This window comes from Dasypus novemcinctus, chromosome 13 (assembly GCF_030445035.2).
Source record: "Dasypus novemcinctus isolate mDasNov1 chromosome 13, mDasNov1.1.hap2, whole genome shotgun sequence".
Classification (NCBI taxonomy): Eukaryota; Metazoa; Chordata; class Mammalia; order Cingulata; family Dasypodidae; genus Dasypus; species Dasypus novemcinctus.
In genome coordinates, this window is record NC_080685.1 from 41,953,975 (window position 1) to 41,962,070 (window position 8,096).

An 8,096-nucleotide genomic window follows, 5' to 3' on the forward strand; every position below is an offset into this window, starting at 1 on the left:
ATATCACCAGCTGGTTACAAACTCAAAAAATAGACATCTCAGGAATAAATCCAAGAGTTAACAATTTGAAATACTGAAATGTACAGTGTGCAACAAAAGATTATGACAAACAAACAGGAAATGATGGCCCATCCAAAGGAAGAAGATAAAAATCCAGGAAGCAACTATGAAGAAGACCAGACATTGAACACAGCAGAAAGATTTTAAAAAATGATCTTCAATATGCACAAGGACATGAAGGAAAATACAGAGAAAGAACTAAAGGACATCAGGAAAGCTATGAATGAATGATATGAGAATTTCCAAAGAGGTAGAAATTTTTAAAAGGAACAAAACAAAACTACTGGAGTTGAAGATCAAGAAAACTGAAATGAAAAATTCCCAGGAGGATTTCCACAATAAATTGGAGCAGGCAGAAGAATCAGCAAACTCTAAAAGATAATTGAAATGGCCCAACCAGAGGAGCAGAAAGAAAAAAGAATTATAAAAAGCAGAAATTGCCTAAAGAACCTCTAGGATACCACTGAGCACACCACTATGCACATAATGGGAGTCCCAGAAGGAGAAGAGAGGAAAGAAAGAATAATTAAACAAATAATAACAGAGAACTTCTCAAACTTAGCAAAAGACATGAATATGCACATCTAAGAAGCTCTGAGAACACATACCAGGATAAACTTGAAAAAATATATACCCTATAACATACTGAACGAACTGTTGAATGCAAAGGAAAAAGAGTTGTTAAAGCTGAAAAAAGCAACATGTAATGTACAAGGGAATTCCAATTAGATTAAGTGCCAATTTCTCATCAGAGGCAAGAAGTCAGTGGGTTGAAATACTCAAAGAGCTGAAAAAAAGACAACTGCCAACAAGAATTTTATATCTGGTGATACTAGTCTGTCTTCCAGAGCTGAGGGAGTTCGTGACCACTAGACCTGCCACACAAGCAATGCTAAAGGGTTTTCTTTAGACTGAAAGGAAAGGAGAGAAGACAGTGGTTCAAAACAGCATAATAAATAAAGACCTGTAGTAAAGGTAAGCATTTGTTTAATTACAAATGCCAGTACTATTGTCTGGTATTTTGAGTTAAGTAACTCCACTTCTTACTTCCTATAGAGGCTAAAATACAAATGTATAAAGAGTAATGACGGAAAGTGATGTAGCTCAAGTGGTTGAGTGCCTGCTATCCATGTATAAGGTCCTGGGTTCAATCCCCATACCTCCTAAAAACAAAAACAAAACAAGAAAATGAAAATATAAATAAATAAACTCTCATTGGAGAGTTTATGTAGTTCAGTGGTTGAGCACCTGCTCCCCATGTACAAGGTTCTGGTTTCAATCCCCACTACCTCCTTAAAAAAAACAAAATAGCAGTAAGTCCTTGGCACTGTGGAAATACAATGTACAAAAATATAATTTGTAATAAGTACAAAAAATAGTACAAGGGTGGATGAGTATAGGAAAAGCATATGAGTATGCTATTGAAGTTAAGTTGGTATCTAATCAAAATCATTGTTATAAATTTAGGATGTTAAAAGTTAATCCCATGACAACCACAAGGAAAACAGATGAAAAATATATCCAGGTGGAAATGAGAAGGCACTCAATATGGTACAACACAAAAAAAGCAAATAAATATGAAAATAGGCATTAATAGAAGAATTGAAGGACAAAAAGTTATAAGATTACAAAGACTAAATAGTGAAATGGCAGAATAAAGTTGTGCCTTATCAGTAGTGACTTGAAATGTAAATAGATTAAACTCTTCAGTCATAAAGCAGAGATTGGCAGCATGGATTTTAAAAAGTATGACCCAACTATATGCTCTCTGCAAGAGAATCATCTTAAATTCAAAGCACAAGTATGTTGAAAGTGAAACAGTGAAAAAAATAAATACCATGCAAGTAGTAACTAAAAGAGAACTGGGGTACCAATATTGCTATCAGATAAAACAGACATTAAGTCAATAACACTTATAAGGGACACTGATCATCATTATATAATGATGAAGGATGCGATTCATCCACAAGTTTTAATAATTATGCTCACTTCGGCAGGACATATACAAAAATTGGAACAATATAGAGAAGATTAGCATGGCCCCTGCACAAGGATGACTCGCAAATTCATGAGGCATTCCATATTTTTATATTAAAATAAAATTGATCGTAAAAATAAAAGATTTAACAATTATAACTATAGTATAAATATATAACCATTATATAATATATAATGGTTATATAATATATGATCATTATAATAAATAATCATAAATATATAAGCACCTAAAAACAGAGCCACAAAATAAACAACGCAAATACCAACAGATTTGAAGGAAGAGCAGGAGAATAAGAATCCCTAGAGTGCATGGACAGTACCTAGCAAAGGAGGATAGACCAATACACCAGGCCCTTGACATTGATGGTTGTACTTATGAACCTTGTTCTTGTGAATTGAAACTTAGCTTAGTATTATATATTGCCTAAGAGTTACCTCCTGAAAGTCTCCTTGTTGTTCAAATGTGACCCCTCTCTAAGCCAAACTCAACATATAAACTCACTACCTTCACCCCTGGTGTGGGACATGACTACCAGGAATAAGCCTCCTTGGCACTAAGGGTTTATTGCCAACACCAGTCAGCAATGCATTTAGAAGAAGACCTTGACCAAAATAGAGAAATATTGAATACAAATGAGTTTTTATAGATGAGAGATTTCAAAGTGAGTTGGGAAGTTATTCCAAAGATTACACTTATGCACATCTCAGGAGGATCTCATTGATTTCTACAGTAAACAGTGCCTCAAGCAAGGCTGCTCCTCAGGGATCTAAAGATCCAGGCATTACAGGCAAGGCAGACAATCTCAGGAATTTGGCACCCTCTCAGTGGACCTTACCTTGGAATATACATTCCCCAATGTAATAGAGTTAGACTCATTTATATTTCCCTGTACATGGCTCTTCCACCCCATTTGTCGAACCTATAATTAGCACTATACTCATTAAATATATGAACCAGAAACTTAAATCTTCTGGCTGTTCATACACCAGTTAAACCCTGAGTCTGAGCAGAGTTGCAACCAACACCTACTCTCCAGTTCATTGGACTTGCCCAGGACAACTAACAAAAGGATGATGATGGACAACACCTATTCAAAACACAGAGAGTATCTACAACTGCAAGCAAGACAGTTCCATCCATCTGCCCCATAACACCCAAGATCCTTCTCAATCAGAAACAGAGTGGGCATCACCATCCTAAAGTCCTCAGGATTGAGGAATGAACAAACATAAAGGGGGAATGCAACTATGGACTAAAGTAGACTTATTATTATTCTAGCAATGGAAGATCTTGCAACATTGATATAATGACAGTGGCCAACAGAGGTTCTGAAGGAAAAGAGAAGGAAGAATAGGTTTAACATGGGATATTTTGGGGACATTGGAATTGTTCTGAATGACATTGCAATGAGATACATGTCATTATACATTTTGTCAAAACCTTTAGGAATGTGCTGTGCAAAGTGCAAACTATGATGTAAATTATTGACCATGGTTAGCAGCAATGCTTCAATATACGTTTATCAATTGTAACAAATGTACCACACTAGTGAAAGATGTTGTTAATGGGGAAAAGTGTGGGAGGGGGAAGAGTGTAGTATATGGGAATCCCCCTATATTTTGATGTATCATTTATGTAATCTAAAGTTTCTTTTAAAATTTAATTTAATTTAATTTCAAAAAAAGATACCACTTTCAATAATGGACAGAAAATCTAGACAGAAGACTAATAAGGAAATACAAGACTTGAATGATACTCTAAACCAACTACATCTAACAGGCATATATGGAACACTTCGTTCAGTAACAACAGATTACACATTCTGCTCAAGTGTACATGGGACATTCTCTAGGATAGACCATGTATTAGGTTGCAAAGTAAGTCTTAGTAAATTTAAAAACTATTGAAATCATGCCATGTATCTTCTCTAACCACAAAAGATTGAAGCTAAAAATCAATAACAGAGGGGAAATGAAAATATGTGGAATTTAAACACTGTATTCTTAAACAACCAAGGGGTTAACGAGGAAATCACAGGGAAAATTAAGAAATATCTTAAAGAGAATGAAAATGAAATTACAGCATACCAAAACTAATGGGATGCCTCAAAGACACTGCTGACAGATGAATTTATAGATCTAAATGCTTACAATTTTTTAAAAAAGAAAGATTTCAAATCATAGATGTAATCTCAAACTGGAAGAACTAGATAAAGAAGAGCAAATTAAATGAAAAGCAAGAAGGAAGAAGTAACAACGATTATATCAGAGATAAATGAAATAAAGAATTTTTTTTTTTTTAAAGTAGAGAATCAACATAACCAAAACTTGGCTCATTGAAGAGATCGATAGAGTTGACAAATTTTTATCTAGATTGACAAAGAAAAAAAGAGAGAGGACACAAATAAATAAAATTAGAAGAGAAAAAGGAGTCATTATATCTGACCCCATGAAAGTAAAAAGACCTACGAGGATATTATAAAAACAGATTAGGTAACCTAGATGAAATAGACAAATTCCTAGAAGCAAACTACTTACACTGGCTCAAGAAAAATAGAAGATCTCAACAAACGAATAACTAGTAAAGACATTGAATCATTAATCAAAACCCTCTCAACAAAGAAAAACCCAGGAACAAATGACTTCACAGAGGAATTTTACCAAGCATTCCAAGAACTAAAACCAATCCCATTCAAACTCTTCAAAAAATTGAAAAGGAGAGAACACTCCTGATTTCACTCTATGAGGCCAACATTACATTGAAACCAGAAAAAGACACCACAAGAAAAGAAAATTACAGACCAGTACCTTTTATAAATATAGATGCAAAAAAAACCCTCAGCAAAATATTAGCAAACCAAATCTAACAGCCCAACAGGGACATGATCTTATATAAAGAAAATCCTGAAAAATTCACAAGAAATCTCCTAGAGCTAGTAAATGAATTTGGCAAAGTAACAGGTTACAAGATGAACACCAAAAATCAGCAGAGTTTCTATATACTAGTAATAAACAACCAAGGAAGAAATAAAAAAAAAAATTCAATTTACAATAGCAACCAAAAGAATCAAATATCTAGGAATAAATCTAATCAAGGATATAAAGGACTTAAGCACAGAAAACAACAAAACATTGCTAAAAGAAAAAAAAAAAGAAGACCTAAATAAATGGAAGAACATTCTGTGTTCATGGATTGAAAGAATAAATATTTTTAGGATATCAATTCTAAATTTACAGAATCAATGCAATCTCAATCAAATTTGCAACAATAACCTTCTTCACAGAAATGGAAAAGCCAATCATAAAATTTAAATGGGAGGGTAAGGGTCCTAACTAACCAAAGTCATCTTGAAATAGAAGAATGAAGTTGGAGGACTCCCGCTTCCCTTTCTTAAAACTTACGATGTGATATGAAACCACAGTAATCAAAACAGCAGGGTACTGGTGCAAAAGCAGACATTAAGACCTATGAAATAAAACTGAGAGTCAGAAATTAACCCTCACATTTATGTCTAGCTGATTTTTAACAATGATGAAAAGATCACTCTATTGGTAAAGAATAGTGTCTTCAACAAAAGTGCTGGGAAAACTGGATCTCCATTTGCAAAAGAATGAAAGTGGACCCCGATCTCACACTTTTATAAAAATCAACTCAAAATGGATCACAAATACCTAAATATAAGAGCCAGAATTATAAAACTCTTAGAAGAAAGCATAGGCAAGCATCTTCAGGACTGTGTGTTAAGCAATGATGTCTTAGACTTTATACCCAAAACACAAGAAACAAAAGAAAGAAATAGATAAATAGGACTCCATCAATATATAAAACTTTTGTACCTCAAAAGACTGTATCATGAAAGTCTAATGGCAAACTACACAATGGAAGAAAATATTTGAAAATCATATGTGATAAAGGTTTAATATCTAGAATATATAATGAAATCCTTCAACTTAGTAACAGTACAACCCATTTAAAATTGAGCAAAATAATTGATTAGACATTTCTCCAAAGAAGATATACAACTGGCCAAAAAAGTACATGAAAAGATGCTCAACATCATTAGCCATTAGGAACATACAAATCTAAACCACAATGAAATACCACTTTACACCCACTACAATGGCTGACATTAAAGAGAGAGAGAGGGAGAGAATTACAAATTTTAGAGAGGATGTGGAGAAATAGGAATACTCATTCATTAGTGGCACCAGAATGTAAAATGATGCAGCCACTGTGGGGGATAGTTTGACAGTTCCTCAGAAAGTTTAGTATAGAATTACCATATGACCAAGCAATCCCACTTCTAGGTATATACCTAAAAGAGATGTTCATGGCAGCATTATTAGCAATTGCTAAAAGATGGAAGCAAAAGATAGAACCAACCCAAGTGTCCATCAACTAATAAATTGTCATGGTATATATACTCAATGGAATATTATTCAACCTGAAAAGGAATGAAGTTCTGATACATGTGACAACATGAATGAATCTTGAAGCCATCATGTTGAGTGAAATACACCAGACACAAAAGAAAAAATATTGTATGATCTCACTGACATGAAATATTTAGAATAAGCAAAATCATAGAGTCAAAATTAGAATAAAATTTACCAGGGGACAGGATGGGGTTAGAGAATAGTGAGTTAAGACTTAAATGCACAGAATTTCTATTTGGGATGACAAAAAAAGTTTTATTAATAGAACGTAGTGATGGTAAAACAACATTCTGAACATAATTAACAATGCTTAATTGTATATTTGAATGTGGCTAAAAGTGAAATTATTTTATTATAAATATCTTACTAGAATAATTTTCTTAAAGCCTATAGAAATGTAGAACAAAATAGTGATCCCTAAATTTATTGTAAATGTTACTAGAATAATTTTTTTAAAGTGGATTGAAATGTAGAACAAAATAGTGATCCCTATAATTTAAGAGTACAATCATAAAAAATGTGCTTCATCAAATGTACCACACCAATGCAAGGTGTTAATAATAGGGTGGCATATGGGAAACCTGTGTTTTATGCATGATTTTCTGTAAACCCACAACTTCTCTCTATAAACTTTTTAAAAAAGAAGAAAGGTCCCAAATCAATAGCTAACTTTTTACTTTAAAGCACTGGGAAAAAAGAATGAATTAAAACAAACAGAAGCAAAGAACTAATAAAGACTAGAATAAAAATTGATTAAATAGAAATAGAGAAAATCAATGAAACCAAAAGCTGATTCTTTGAAAATAAATCAAGAAAATTGATAAGCCTTTGCCAATTGGCCAAGAAAAAAGAATAAAAACTCAAATTACTAGAATCAGAAATGAAAGAGAAGACATTACTATTTAATTTGAAGAAATAAAAAATAGATTATAATGGAATACTATGAACAGTTGTATGCTGACAAATTAGATGACTTAGATAACATAGAAAAATTTCTAGAAAATAAAAATTATAGAAACTGAATAAAGAAGACATAAACAATCTGAATAGACCTATAACAAGTAAAGAAATTTATTTAGTAGTTAAAAAAAAAAAAAAAATACCCACAAAATAAAACCCAGGCCCAAATGTCTTCATGGGTGAATTCCTACCATAAATTTGAAGAATTAATATCATTTCTTCTCAAATTCTTCCACAAAATATAATAGGCAGGAGCATTTCCCAACTCATTCTATGAAGCTATTAATAGTATTATCCTGATACCAAAACCAAACAAACATATCACAAGGAAAAGACCATAGCTGGAAAACAAAATGGTAGAGTCACTTTGGAAGACAACTTGGCAGTTTCTTACAAAGCTAAGTTTAGTCTTCTTATCATACATCTCAGCAATTTCGTTCCTAGGTATTTATCTAAATGAGTTGAAAACTGATGTCCACACAAACACCTGCATAGTAATGTTTATAGCAGACTTATTCATAAATGCCCAAAACTGGAAGCAACCAAGATGTTCTTCAACAGATGAGTGGATAAACAAACTGCAGTACATCCATGCAATAGGAATATTATTCAGTGATAAAAAAGATATAAGCTATAAGCCA

The 8,096-nt window shown here is 32.9% G+C and overlaps 1 non-coding gene across 1 annotated transcript; it reads left to right on the forward strand.

Moving 5' to 3' along the window:
• The first annotated feature begins 2,043 nt into the window (after positions 1–2,043).
• On the forward strand, positions 2,044–2,148 carry LOC111766424 (U6 spliceosomal RNA). The gene has a single exon (XR_002798479.2). It is a non-coding gene; the product is annotated as a U6 spliceosomal RNA (small nuclear RNA).
• The last annotated feature ends 5,948 nt before the right edge of the window (positions 2,149–8,096 follow it).